Source organism: Pseudochaenichthys georgianus, chromosome 15 (assembly GCF_902827115.2).
Source record: "Pseudochaenichthys georgianus chromosome 15, fPseGeo1.2, whole genome shotgun sequence".
Classification (NCBI taxonomy): domain Eukaryota; kingdom Metazoa; phylum Chordata; class Actinopteri; order Perciformes; family Channichthyidae; genus Pseudochaenichthys; species Pseudochaenichthys georgianus.
Genome location: NC_047517.1, coordinates 10951797 through 10967100, shown reverse-complemented (window position 1 = coordinate 10967100; position 15304 = coordinate 10951797). Strand labels below are relative to the sequence as shown.

Sequence of the window (15304 nt, the reverse complement as noted above, 5' to 3'; positions counted from 1 at the left end):
AGTGGAAAGAATGGATAATGAAGGGAAGGATGAGAGGTGGTCCCATATGAGTTTTAGAGTAGATATAGTGGGGGGAGAAGTTCAATATTCAACCTGTTGAAAAAGGGAGGTAGCGGGGAGGGGGCAGGTATGACAGGGTGGGGGTGGGTTACACCTCTGGGAGGGGGGCAGAGATAGAGGTAGGTAGAGAGTAAGACACACACACACATTGCATTCATTTTGTAGATCTGTGTCTAGCAAGTTACAAACACATATCAAACAGAAATGTCAGCATATTTTTGAAATGAATTGTTTTGGATTAACAGACTATGACACAGCAGACATATGATGATAGCAGCAAAGCACAGGTATAGTTCATGTTCAAAACAACAACCAAAACAAATAATAACACTGGTCTCAATGTAGGTGAGATAGTTCCAAATTAGATTAAATAAACTACAAATCAGTCATGTGTTTTGTCACAGCAGTATGTTGACAAGGCATTGGAAAAGAAAAAATAAAATTCAATTAAAATAAACAGAAACAGAGAAACATTATAAAAACATGAATGGTACACAAATAAATATCTAGATTATTACCAAGAATGCACAATATAAACATACAGACAGTTATTACTTTATAATAATAGTACAAAAATATAAACATTAAGTGCAATATACATTATACATTTTGTTGTTTTTGAGTGATTAAATGAACACTGAAGAAGAATATTACATTAATCTGTAGCCTATAGGACTGTGGACATAGTTATTTGAACGTGAAATAACAGCTATTTTCTTTTGTTATTTCCTTTAAAGAATCATGCTTTGTGTTTGAGCGGGTATTATTATCGCATCATACTGTAGTGTCCTTTATGTGTATTTCTTGCCTGTACAAACAAAGATAAACTATTTTAAACATTGAAATATTATGACAGAATAGGTGTGAACAAATCTTAAGAGATATTAACATGGTAATACACAAAAATATGGCATAAGTAAAGACAAAAAATAACAAAAAAAAAACTGTTAGGAAGTCAATTTGATGTGTCGATGATCGAATCCCACCCAGAAGGCCTTGAGTGCACTGAGGACGCAGAACCCCGACATATGCAAAACAGCCGTGTGTGTCCTCACTTTTTAAATGGTGTGAGCCACACTTTGAATAGAGGCAGCATCAACACCTGCTCTCGCCACTCGGCCAAGGACAGTTGCAGAGACATGAGGGCAAACACCAATCGTAACACTGGAGCTTTGCTGACACACCTCTGCACATATGGGGGCACACACACACACACACACACACACACACACACACACACACACACACACACACACACACACACACACACACACACACACACACACACACACACACACACACACAAAATCAGGTATCATACAGTTGTCAAATGATTTTGCTTTAATGTTCAAAAACTGTCTGAAACCAGAGCCCAGTCTGCTCTGATTGGTGAGCTGACCTTCTTTGTTGTGATTGGCCAACCACTTAGAGATGTCCCGCCCCTTAGCCTATCATGTACAATGTGTTGGAGTGCTTGCCAACAGAAGCGAAACTGTAACACAATGATGTCACTATGTCCCGGAAGTAAAAAAAGGAGACCAATGGCGGCGTTTCAGGCGAGAGGGACTCCCCCTGGAGGGAACACAGTGATGTTAGCCTTTGCAGACCATTACAATGCACCTACAAACCCATATAACACAATACAGGAAAGGGAAAACCCCAAAAAGCATAAAAGAGCTTACTAATATAAGACATTCTTACAAACTGGGCTTTTGTGTCTCTTTTAATCTGTCTATTGTGTCTCCCAACTTTATTGTAAAGCAGCAGTTAATGAATAGAGTGCCCTCAGAAGATTTAAAAAAAAACGTGGTCCACAAAATCTACAACATTTTGGGAAATTGTTCGTTTCAACGAGACAAAGTCTGATGGGACATTAACCTGTTAAGCCCCGAGCCTGTTGTTCAGGCCTCAGGCTCGAAAATGACATTCCCAGAACAAATGACTATATCTTCATTTCTAAAAAGGGGTAAATTAATAATCTTTTTTCTCAAAGCAAAGATAAACCTGTGAGTTGGATGTAGAAAAGTCAGAATCAATATAAATATATATAATATAAATAAAAAATGTAATTATAGTTTCTGTCCAAAGAAAACCCATTACTTATAGTGAAAACCACCCTTGGATGATAGGTTAGTACAGGGGTTCTCAAACTTTTTGTTTATGCGGACCACTATTTATTATCAAGGGTTTTCGCGGACCACCTCATATGCAAACCTAAATAAGTACATATATAAACGTAGTGTTAAAATGCCGATATTTTTTTATAGTTAATCATAGACAATCAAAAGTAAATTGAAGTCTATCTGATACTTTTGTGACCGGTGTCTGTCTGCGTTGTACGTTTCTCAAAGAGGTCGGCGGACGGTATTTTAGTTAGGTCATCCCAAACAATGCCACAAGTGCGCAAACGTGCACAAAACGTGCACAAAACGGGCAGACAGGTCTACAAAAAAACTACCGGTATGCTTTAGTTACTGTGCAGCAAAAAGCAGATGGTGCTGCGCTCAACACACACAGACTCAAAACAATGAACACAGGCATATAAGTAACATAAACAATGTATAGGCCTAAGTTGCATAAAGGCTTGAGCTACATTGGGTCCAGATCATGGTCCGGATGCTTCTCGTTTTGCGCCGTCCTGTTCAAATGAACAGCCAATCATATTTCCGCCAATCATATTTCCACACTCGCGCCAGGGCCGGGGGAGGGGTTACAAGGCTCGTGTCTTGTGGTGCATTCACTTGCACTCGGACATTAGAGATTTTCACTCATAAATGTCCGATGAGCCCAACGACCACTACCCCACTGCCTGATATCATTAGAAAGCTAGGAATCTCCTCTTTCCCGACAGTGTATACAACTCAAAATTCTCTGTCTTCAGGTCAATGCGACTGATTTTGATAGAGCTAGTCACATATGAGGTGGTCCCCGAAAATCCTTGATAATAAAAAGTGGATTTTATTTAGCTTTTTTCCACGGACCACCTGCAGTACCCTCGCGGACCACCAGTGGTCCGTGGACCACAGTTTGAGAACCGCTGGGTTAGTAGACTAAAAGCTTTAGGAATCCAAACTATAACATATAATAAGTACCCTGTATCAAGATTATACATCAGATGATCAGTCATGAACTTACCTCCGTGTATGCACCATGGACTCAAATCACCCAGTCCCAGTGACCACAGTGACCGGAGTAAACTCTAAGGATCTAAATCTCTTTGATGAAAATCCAATAAGACATAACTGTTTCGACTCCCACATTGACCCAGACTCTAATTTCTTCAGGAATCTTACCAACAACTGCTGCTACTATAGTGAAACACTTTTTAACTTAGAACTTAAAGCTATTAATGGTTTTTCATTAATACACTTTAATGCCCGTAGCCTTAATGCAAATAGTGACAAAATCAAACTATATCTTCAACTCATAAATAGATCTTTTGACATTATTGCAATCTCAGAGACCTGGCAAACTGACTCAAACACTGTTGACATTCTTTTACCCGATTATGTGGCTTTTCATATGAATCGTAAACTCCAAAGAGGTGGAGGGGTTTCACGGTTTGTTAAAAACACACTTTATGCGAGATTGGTAGGAAGTATTTCCCTCTGCTGCAACAACCTCCTTGAATATGTCACCGTAGACATTGAGCTAAAACAGAACAAACATATACTCGTCTCATGCATGTACAGAAAGCCTGGAAGTAATCTTGAGGAATTTAATGAACAAGTAGAAAAAATGCTCAGACCTCATAGAATTAAAAACCTTTATGTGTGTGGAGATTTCAACGTTAATTTATTAAAATACAACTCGCTCCAACAGGCGAGACACTTCATGGATATGATTTCTTCTCTCGGGCTTCTCCCTCTAATAACCAAACCAACCAGGTTAACTAGCACTACTGAAACGTTAATTGATAACAGTTTCACTAACGTCCTTGAAACGGAACATCATAGTGGGGCCCTCATCACTGATGTCAGTGATCACCTGCCCATATTCACAATTTGCGGAAAAGAACCTGTAAATAACAAAGAACAAAATACATACATAACTAAGTGGACATTAAATGACAGTTCTCTAAATAAATTAAATATTAGCTTAAAAAATGAAAAATGGCAAGAAGTATTTGAGATTAAAGATGTAAACAAATCCTATAATGAGTTTGTAAGGATTTTCATGCAAAACATGAACGAATGTTGTCCATATGTTAAAATTAAGATTGGCAACAGGAATAATAATGACTCAAAACCCTGGTTCACTCGTGGACTGAAAAACGCTTGCTGTAAGAAAAATGCACTGAATATGAAAGCCGTTATACATTGTATAAAAAGAAATTGACTACAATCCTTAGAAACTGTGAAAAACGATACTTCTCTGAAAAATTAGAAAATGCCATAGGAGATATGAAAACCACTTCAAGAAATTCCAAACCGAAGGAAAAACCCCAAAGGATGTTGCAAATAGGTTTAATGAGTTCCTTACTGAAATTGGCCCCAACCTGGCGAGTAAAATCAGCCCAACTTCATCTAAAGTGGATGATTTTCTAAAAAACTGCAACCAACAGAGTATGTTCCTGAACCCAATTACAGAAAATGAACTGCTTGATATTGTTAATACTCAACACAGTAAACAGTCCAAAGATTATTTAGGACTTAGTATGAATATTGTTAAACAAGTCGCACCAAACATTGTAGCCCCCCTAGTAAATATATGCAATAAATCGTTCCAACAAGGTATTTTTCGCAATGAAATCAAATCTGGTGATAAATCTAGTTTTAATAATTATAGACCCATTTCTTTACTACCACCATTTTCAAAAATCCTGGAAAAACTCTTTAACAACCGTCTGGAGTCATTCCTCAGCTAATTTAATATACTATGCCCCAGCCAATATGGATTTCAGAAAAATCACTCTACTTCTTCAGCAGTAATTGAACTGGTTGAAGAAATTACCAACAACATTGAGAAAAAAAAGATTACAGCTGGTATATTCATTGACCTTAAAAAGGCTTTTGATACTGTGAACCATACCATACTGCTACACACATTAGAACATTATGGCATAAGGGGTCAAGCCAAAGAATGGGTCAAGAGTTATCTGATAAATAGGCTACAATATGTGGACACAGACGAGGCGAAATCAAACAATCTTCCTATAACATGTGGAGTCCCTCAAGGATCAATCTTTGGTCCAAAACTGTTCCTGATTTATATTAATGACATTATCAACACCTCATACATGTTAAAATTCATTTTGTTTGCCGATGATAGCACCATTCTCTGCTCCCATCATAATCTTGGTGATCTTGTTAAAATTGTTAATGCAGAATTAGAAATACTATGTAACTGGTTTGCAGTTAATAAATTATCCCTTAATGTGGCCAAAACAAATTACATGTTATTCAATACAAAGTCTGAGAGTAGAAATGACTGTATTATACGGATTTGCAATACTGAGATAGAGAAAGTTGGTGCATGTACATTTTTAGGACTCATTGTTGATGAAAAACTCAACTGGAAGCACCATATAAATTATGTACAAACTAAACTGTCATAGGTGTCAACAAACTGTACTAAGAACATTCTCGAGGAAAAAATACTCAGAACTCTTTATAACAGTCTATTTCTCCCTTACTTTTATTACTGCTCCAAAATATGGGGAAACACGTACGCAACAAATCTACAAAAAATAATAACATCTCAAAAAAAGTATTACGAATAGTCTGTGGTGTTGGTAAATATGAACACACAACTCCCATATTTAAAAAACTCAATCTATTCAAATTTGTTGATATAGTTAAGCTTAAAACAGTACTGATTATGCACAACATTTACCATAACAAAATGCCTACTAACATTCAAAAGCAGTTCCAAACCACAGTCAGGAAATACCCAACCAGGCATCCTAACTGGTTGTGTAGCAAGCCCTGTAGAACAACCATCAAATCACAAAGCTTATCCATAATCGGAGTTTGAACGTGGAATGGACTTCACCCAGACCTTTCAAGTATTACTAGTCATCAACAATTCAAAACTAAAGTAAAAACAATTATACTTGCAGATTACTCCAGCTAACAAGCATTTGATATTTCCAGTATTACTTATATATGCATTTACTTTTTTTTCTTGGACTAACTTTTTTTTAATTTTTTTTATTTTTTCCAGTTTTCATTAGTTTTCTTTATATATATTTTTTGTACTCCTTAATTTCTATACGTTTTTGACGAAATAAGTGGCATTATTAAATTGATGCTAATGATGATGCAAGAGAGGGCTACTCCCCATAAGCTATGCTTCAGCCCTCCCGCTTCTACTAATTTTGTTCATTTGTGTGTAAGAATTATACGTTTTTGTTTTTGTATGATTTTAGTAGAATAAATTAAAAAAATAATAATAATAATTGATGCAAAACAAGTGAAATTTGACCTTTTTAGAGAGGTTTAGAAAAGAAAACCCACCTCAGGGCTCATTTGGGTGGATTTGCCATATCTCTGGCCCCCCTCGGTTGATTTTGATGATTGACACCTCTTTTGAACCGTTAGGGCTTAACAGGTTAACAGACTCTCAAACAGTCTGTTAGTAGTTACATTTATATCAATCAATCAATCAATCAATGTTTATTTATATAGCCCAATATCACAAATGTTACATTTGTCTCAGTGGTCTTCACAGTGTGTACAGAATATCAGTATGACAATACGACACCCTCTGTCCTTAGACCCTCACATCGTACAAGGAAAAACTTCCAAAGAAAACCCAGTTTAAAGGGAAAAATGGGAGAAACCTCAGGGAGAGCAACAGAGGAGGGATCCCTCTCCCAGGACGGACAGACGTCCGAATAGATGCCGTGTGTAAATTGAAAAGATAATACATTTGCAACATAGGTAGTCCAAATGTTTGGAAATGCATGTGTGTATAATAGGAAGATGAATCCACGAGGATATCCATCCAGGACCTATGATCCAGGACCACAGCCATGACTCAAGATCCAGCGCTCGCGATCCAGGACACAGGACCGCAGGATCATCCATGACTCCGGATCCCAGCGTATATAGACACCAAAAAGAAAGACATTTGGGGAAGCTGGGTTAATCGGAACATGAGTGTACACGGGTATAGACAGAGAGAAGGAAGAAGTAAGATGTCCCCCGACAAACTAAGCCTATATCAGCAAAACTAGGGGCTGAATCTAATCAGCCCTAACTATAAGCTTTATCAAAAAGGAAGGTCTTAAGCGCACTCTTAAAAACGGATAGGGTGTCTGCCGCCCGAACACAAACTGGAAGCTGATTCCACAAATGTGGAGCTTGATAAGAAAAGGCTCTGGCTCCCATTGTACTTTTAAAGATTCTAGGAACAACCAACAACCCTGCATTATTGGAACGCAATGCCCTAGTAGGACAGTAGGGTATAATGAGTTCTTTAAGGTAAGATGGCGCCTGCCCATTAAGGGCTTTGTAGGCGAGAAGAAGAATTTTAAATTCTATCCTGTGTTCTATAGGGAGCCAGTGTAAGGCAGCCAGAACAGGAGTAATGTGGTCCCTTTTCCTAACTCTGGTTAGTACACGAGCCGCAGCATTTTGAATCAGCTGAAGCGACTTGATTGACTTCTTGGTACTCCCTGATAATAAAGAGTTACAATAATCCAGCCTAGAAGTAACAAATGCATGGACTAGTTTCTCTGCATCGTTTTGAGGCAAGATATGCCTGATTTTTGCAATGTTACGTAGATGGAAGTAGGCGGTCCTTGAAATTGATTTTATGTGGGCGTTAAAGGATAAATCCTGATCAAATATAACACCAAGATTCCTTACAGTCTCACTGGAGGCCAAATTAATGCCATCCATAGTTAGTATGTCTTTAGATAATTTGTTTCGTAGATTCTTCGGGCCAAGTACAATAACTTCAGTTTTGGTCGTGTTTAACATCAAAAAGTTTAAGGTCATCCACGTTTTTAAGTCCTTAAGGCAGTCTTGAATTTTATTTAGATGATTAATTTCATCAGGCTTGATTGATAAATATAGTTGAGTATCATCCGCATAACAATGAAAGTTTACAGAATGATTCCTTATAATATTGCCTAACGGAAGCATATATAATGTGAACAAAATAGGTCCGAGCACTGAGCCCTGTGGCACTCCATGGCTAACTTTGGTTTGCGTGGAAGATTCATCGTTAACACGTACAAACTGAGAGCGTTCAGATAGATAGGACCTAAACCAGCCTAAAGCAGTTCCCTGTATGCCAACTAAGTGCTCTAGTCTTTGCAATAGGATATCATGGTCGATAGTATCAAATGCAGCACTGAGATCGAGCAAAACAAGAATAGAGACAAGTCCCTTGTCTGAGGCTATTAGAATATCATTTGTGACTTTAACCAGAGCTGTCTCTGTGCTATGATGTGTTCTAAAGCCAGACTGAAAATCTTCAAATAAATCATTGTTTTTTAAGTAATCACACAACTGTTTTGTGACCGCTTTCTCAAGAATTTTTGAGAGGAACGGAAGATTAGAAATAGGTCTATAGTTGGCTAAAACCTCTGGATCGAGGTTGTGCTTTTTAAGAAGCGGTTTTATCACTGCTACTTTGAATGATTGTGGAACATAGCCTGATAATAAAGACATATTCATAATATTTAATAAAGAAGTGCTAATTAATGGAAAAACTTCCTTCAACAGCTTAGTTGGAATTGGGTCTAACATACACGTTGATGGTTTAGAAGAGAGAATCATTGAATGTAATTGTTCAAGGTTAATGGCTGAAAAGCATTCTAGTTTACTATCTAGTGTAATATTAGAACTTACGATTCCGGGAGCTGTTGATAACACTATACTGGTCGAAGGCAAGAGGTCATTAATTTTGTTTCTAAGAGTAACAATTTTATCGTTAAAAAAGCACATAAAATCATTACTACTGAGTGCTAAGGGAATAGAAGGCTCAATCGAGCTGTGGCTCTCTGTCAGCCTGGCTACAGTGCTGAAAAGAAATCTTGCATTATTCTTATTCTCATCTATTAATGAAGAGTAGTAGGCTGCTCTCGCTTTACGCAGTGCTTTCTTATATTCATTGAGAGTAATATGCCAAATTAAACGAGATTCTTCAAGTTTAGTGGAACGCCATATCCTTTCAAGTTGTCTAGACTTTTGCTTTATTTTGCGGGTTTCGGCATTATGCCATGGAGCTAATCTATGTTGTTTTATTTTCTTCTTTTTCAAAGGAGCAACAGAATCTAATTTTATTCGCAGCGCATCTATAGCACTATCAACAACATGATCAATTTGGGGTGGTGTACATTTTGTATAAGTTTCCTCCCCTACATGCAGACATGCTATCGAGTTAAGTATTGGTTGAATCTCTTCCTTAAATGTGGCTATAGCACTAACAGATAGGTTTCTGCTGCAAGAGCTTTTGACTAATGCTTTGTAGTCTAGTAACAGTACTTCAAAAGTTACTAAGAAATGGTCGGATAAAGCAGGATTATGCGGTTCGACTAATAGTTGCTCAATTTCAATACCATAAATCAGAACAAGGTCGAGAGTGTGATTATAACAGTGGGTTGGTTTATTTACACTCTGACAGAAACCAACAGAATCTAATATAGAGTTAAATGCAACAGTAAGGCTATTTTTATCATCGTCAACATGAATATTAAAGTCACCTACGATAATTACTTTGTCTGTTTTAAGAACCAAAGTTAATAAAAACTCAGAGAATTCTGATAAGAATTCTGAATATGTATATTATATGTTTAACATAAGCAAGGTGACCTATAACGGATTCACAAATAGTCTCGTCTGTGGGACCCTGTTATCCGCTAAAGACAATGTATGACAGTCAGGTGAATCCATAAAAGCCAGACAAATACTGAATAGTAATAAGTGACATGATTTGAGATTGAAATGAGGTGAAGAAAATGGGAAAAATCACTCATTCCTTACCCCGGCAGGGTTTTTTGATGAGAAGGGCTATTTCACTTCTATAATGGGAGAAATCGAGACTTGTGCCTATTGTGTGAAGTATGAGGAGCGTCATTCACCCCTCCAAAAAGGGGAGGGACATTTTTTATTAAGGTGTGACCGTGCTTTGCCTCTTTCATTTCAGAGAGGATGATAGTGTGGTCTTCTCTCATTTCTCCACTGGACCCTGTCTTGTTCACAGTTCCCCAGACAGAGTCATGTAAATCCATCTGAGAGAAGCACAGGCTTCGGGTGTGATAATGACTTACTGAAGACTACCAATGGGGAGAGGACGTGCCTTACACACACATGAACACACACCCATGTACCATCCACACCTCTACTCCAAGCTTGCAGAGCAATTTCCACACTCATCTCATCCCTAAACCCCCACATACTGTGCCAGCTGCAGATTGAGGTGGCAGCACCCGTCATAATGTGGTGGAAGGGGGGGGGGGGGCTGTTGGAGGGCATTGCCAGTCCTAGAAGCAGGATTTACCCAGCCCGAGCTCCAGGTCTCTGTGGGTAACTACGGGGAATGGGCCTGCCATAGTGGTAATAGAGTAAATAACTCAAATGAGGCAGAGTGTGAATTACTTCTCTGATGGGTTGGACGGTCCCCGCTGTGAATCCAACCGGGGGGTCCAGCTAGGAAGAGGCTCGAAAATGTGGGGAAATGGGTCCAGGATGTGGCGAGGTAACAGGGGGTGGTATGTCAGCGGGGATGGGGTGTATGAGAGTGTTTAATTCAGGTGATGATGGAGAGGGGAAAATTGCTTGAGGCAACGGTGTCGCAGCAGGTCTGGACGAACGGAAGCCGCCCGAGGGATGGACGGTGGGACAGAACAAAATAGACTTTGCAGAGATGCATCCACTCCTAAATATGTACTTGTCGGAGTTTGTGGGTATTGTTTCTGTCTGGTTCTCCTATACAGTATGTGGTACAGGTGTTGGAATTCCTGGAAACTGACTCACCTGTGACATACAGTGCAATTAAAAGGATCTTAGCATCGTATGTACATATTCTGTAGCCCTGTGAAGCCCAGATTCCGAGTACAAAAGAAACTTCAATTCCAAGGGATGATTGAAAAACACTTCAAAACTGAACCTGCAACCTTGGGCTTCAAAGGAAAGCATGGTGCCCAAACTAATACAACCAGAAAAATATATGAATACATTTTCCTTCATTAGGTGACCTCGAAGTAGGTTACATGGTCATTTCTATTCTGCGCCGACCCTCGAGTTCACACACGCCTTTGAGTCACCAATGGGCGAACAAAGACTTCAATGCTGGTCCCTCAGTGGAGGTAGACTTTACTTATCATTTCAAAGGGACATCCCTCGTCACCCTTCCAACTGTATACCAATGGACAGAGTTCAGAAGGAAAAAAGTTCTGTTTTGCACCGGAAGACATGGTCCGTCCAATGTACTCTCATGTGTTTTGATGCCGGGAGTGACATGAGTTTGTGGGCAGTTGTTTTCCTGCTTGTGATCTTGTCCTGACCTTCCAGATCATCCATAATGTATCGCAGCAGATATTTTAAAAAGCCATGAAAGTCAAATCAGAAGGAAGTTGTTGGCCTGTCTAGCGCCGGCAGTGCACCCTTGACAGGCAAATCTTTAATCTGCGTTCAGAAAGAGGGTGTTTAAAGGAAGGGCTGGATGTCAGTTTAGGGATGGGGAAGGCAACAGAAAAAGCTGTTCTGATCTCGCATAAAGCGGGCAACTTGCCACAAAAAGCAGGAGTTGGTGAGTATTCGACTGACCTGACCTTACTCTCCCCCTCTTCCACCATCTTACAGTCCCGCTTTCCCCTAACAGAGGAATTCCTCTTTGGCTACCATGAAAGTTTTCTGCATGTAACTTTCTCTCCAGCACAGTAAAAACCTTCACCTCGCAGAAGAAAAACGTTCTTCTGGCAGCAAAGCACAGCTGGACAAGACAGCAAAGACCCAGGGGATAGAAATACAAAAACAATCTAAACAGAATCCACACATAGCTGCGCCGCTAAACCACCACATAAAGTTCTAACAGTGATGGCTTCCTTGCCTGGTTGTTAGATCAGTTTACTCCAGGTCTCAAATTGAATGCAGGTTCCTACATTGGAAGTTTGCTTACATGGAGCTCAGCTGGCGGTTGCAAAGCCTCGAGTAAGAGAGAGTTCTGCTGAGGGAATATCTTTCTTTGTTTGGTTGGATTTCAGGTGGATAGGCAGTAAGCCATGTAGTACGCAGGTATATCCGGAAGATATGAGATTTATAAACTCCAAGTTGCTGTGGGTTTCTGTGCTGTGGGTTTCTGTGTTTGGGTTTCCTCTTTGTGGGTGCATGTGTGTCAATCTGTGTGTGTGTGTGTGTGTGTGTGTGTGTGGTGTGTGTGTGTGTGTGTGTGTGTGTGTGTGTGTGTGTGTGTGTGTGTGTGTGTGTGTGTACAAATGCAGGTTGAATTTGAGTAAGCAGAATCATGCTAATTATTTCCTGTACACAAACAACAAGCTGGACATGTTCATGAAAGGTGTAATTTGTGGGCGTACAGGGCATGGAATGAATGAGGAGGACGTTTGTATGAAAATTGCTAATTTGGAAGAGCTGCATTCAATCTTTTAGCAGCACTGCACATTTCTAATGAAACAAACCAGAACATGGTGGGTGCACCTATATATGACAAGCAGTTCTTGTAAATGTCAAGCTGCACACACTAACATTTAAAATTGTGTTTTGTTGATAAACACATGTTCAATCTTTTCGAGCAATTAGTCCAAATCCAAAGATGTGTCATTAGTAACAGAAAAAAACAAAAATATTAATATTTAAGAATCTGGAAACTGCAAATGTTTTGACCTAAGACTGCACAATCATGTAGCAAGTCAATTGTTTTGAGAATGTACACCAGGGGTCGGCAACAGGCGGACCGGATCCGGGCACCGACCTATACGGACCCGGACCTATAATCATTATATTGATAGGGGATTTCAATTTTGACGGGGAGATTCTATTTGAAACGCTGCCGACAGGGGGCGAAAGAGACAAGTGAGCGATACAGGGAGAGAAACACAGAAGAAGAGACGAGAGCACGGCAGAGACAGAGCTATTTAATAGAAGACTTACGACACCGGAAGTCCAAAAACGGTTATCGTCACGTGGTTCATGTAGACGAGGGATCGTTCCCCGGAAGTTCATGGCGGGCAATGTGAATGCATTGATAACAGGAGATAGAACTACGATTTTTGGTAATTATTAGTGAATAAAGGTTTTGATTTGCAATATTTATACAACAAATCGATATGTGTATGTATTTACATCAATATGTTTTCAAAAATAAAATCGAATTTGCTAATATTAAGTGATAATATTAGGATTAGTGTGAACAACTAGTTTACATGTTACTAACAGTGCCTTGGTTAAAGAGCCTGTTGCTGTTTATTTATAGCTTTGAATTCTTTCAAACCAATATTATCTTCTTAAACTTGTATGGTAGTCAGGAGCATCACTTTATAATGTTTATTGATACATTTAGAGGGAGGGGATCTAAAGTAATGCTTTAAAATTCAGATTGGATTCATTTCTACCATTTTCTTAAATTCATGGTAGTTTCAGTAATCCCATGGTAATTGAGGACACAAGTTATCTAAATGACTAATGTTGTCTTTATGGCTTTCAGAAAGGACAGGAGACCGACAGGATATGATGATGATGATGATGATGATGATGATGATGATGATGATGATGATGATGATGATGATGATGATGATGATGTTAAATGTGTTGCTTTAGGAACATCCATTGCAAATACATGGAATTCAATAAACATAGAAGAGCATATCATGCAGTTTGTCGGTGCCTTTTCCTCCGTGTTGTCCTGGTTTGCTGTGCTGCCTCCTAGTCGCCACCATGGTTTGCTGTGCTGCCTGGGGATGCTCAAATCGCTCAGAGAAAGGAGTACGAATGTACGGCTTCCCCACTGACACAGAGCGGAGGAAAAAATGGCTGGCTCAAGTCAGCAGGAGCAATTTCACGACCAACAGCAACAAAATATGTGATTTATATACAAACACTGCATTTGCACTTTTTCACAAAACGAAAACCACACCATTGGGAGAGCTTAATGTTTTGTTTAATACAAAAAAACAGGGAAAGGCTTGAAAAACACTGAGAGTTGAGACTCAGGGTGCAGGGTGAGGGTCTCAGTGCAGGTATTCAGGCTCCATTGAATCCCCCTCTGGTTCTTGTGCTGAGAGAGGGAGCAACAGACAGGAGAAAGGGTTATACACACCTATATAGCACACCTATTGCCTTGGGGAGATAAGGTGTTTACTTATATAAAACAGTAGTATTAAACGTACCTTGTGTTTTCACTCTCACTTAAGTCCCTCTCCCTTTGCCATCAATCCAGAATCAGCTGGGCTGCAACATTATACAGACGGGTAATAATCAACAGAATCACAAGGACACAATATGGCTCTGCTAAAAACACTCACTCTTACACGCACCAAAGTTATATTTATCTAATATTTAACTCCCTCCACCCCCGCATACAATCCCGTTTAGAAGCCCCTCTTCTCTAATTCAACATGTTGGACGAAATGACATTAAGAGAACGGAATTTACAATTAAAAGGCTGTTCAACGTGTGTTGCTAACTTGCTTCGGTATGCTAGCTTAATCTGTTATCTGTAAACGTTCCCTAAATCTACTAATTTAGGGATAATCCACTGACATCCTTTAATACACATGTTCATTTGAATCAGATGTACTGATAATATCCGCAATATACATCTTTAAACTTCTTCTTACCTTTAAAAGTCCGTCACGAACGGTCTATTATGCTGCAACTCCACAGCTCTGCCAGCCTTGGCGCTAACTTCCGGGGAACGATTGAGAGGCTCCACGATCCGCCATTGCTGTAAAAAAGTGGTCCATTGGAGTGAACGGAGATGTCGTAACTCTTCTATTAAATGGCTCTGGGCAGAGAGAAGCGGAGAGGAAACTGAGTGAAGAGAATAATTAGCGATAGGGATAGAAGCGGAGAGGGAACAGGCGTGTTAGCGGCAGACAGGGAGAGACACATTACACATGGCGCTCTCCAAGAAGAGGAAAGTGGACAGTGAGAACAGAGCTGTTAACCCTGAGTGGACGGACTCATTCATGTTCCTCCTGCCCACTGGGAGCACAGAGCCAGTGTGGCTCATTTGTTCAGAGACCGTGGCGCTCATTAAAAGTGCCAACACGCCACTATGAGACAAAACACAAAGTGTTTGACCAAACATTCCCTCTCAAGTCAGAACTGAG

At 39.6% G+C, this 15304-nt stretch overlaps 1 long non-coding RNA gene across 1 annotated transcript; it reads right to left on the bottom strand.

Moving 5' to 3' along the window:
* Positions 1 to 14113: 14113 nt before the first annotated feature.
* On the bottom strand, positions 14114 to 14949 carry LOC139435251 (uncharacterized). The gene is made up of 2 exons (XR_011644544.1): positions 14360 to 14949; positions 14114 to 14247 (listed from the first exon to the last, which is right to left on the bottom strand). It is a non-coding gene; the product is annotated as an uncharacterized lncRNA (long non-coding RNA).
* Between the last annotated feature and the right edge of the window lie 355 nt (positions 14950 to 15304).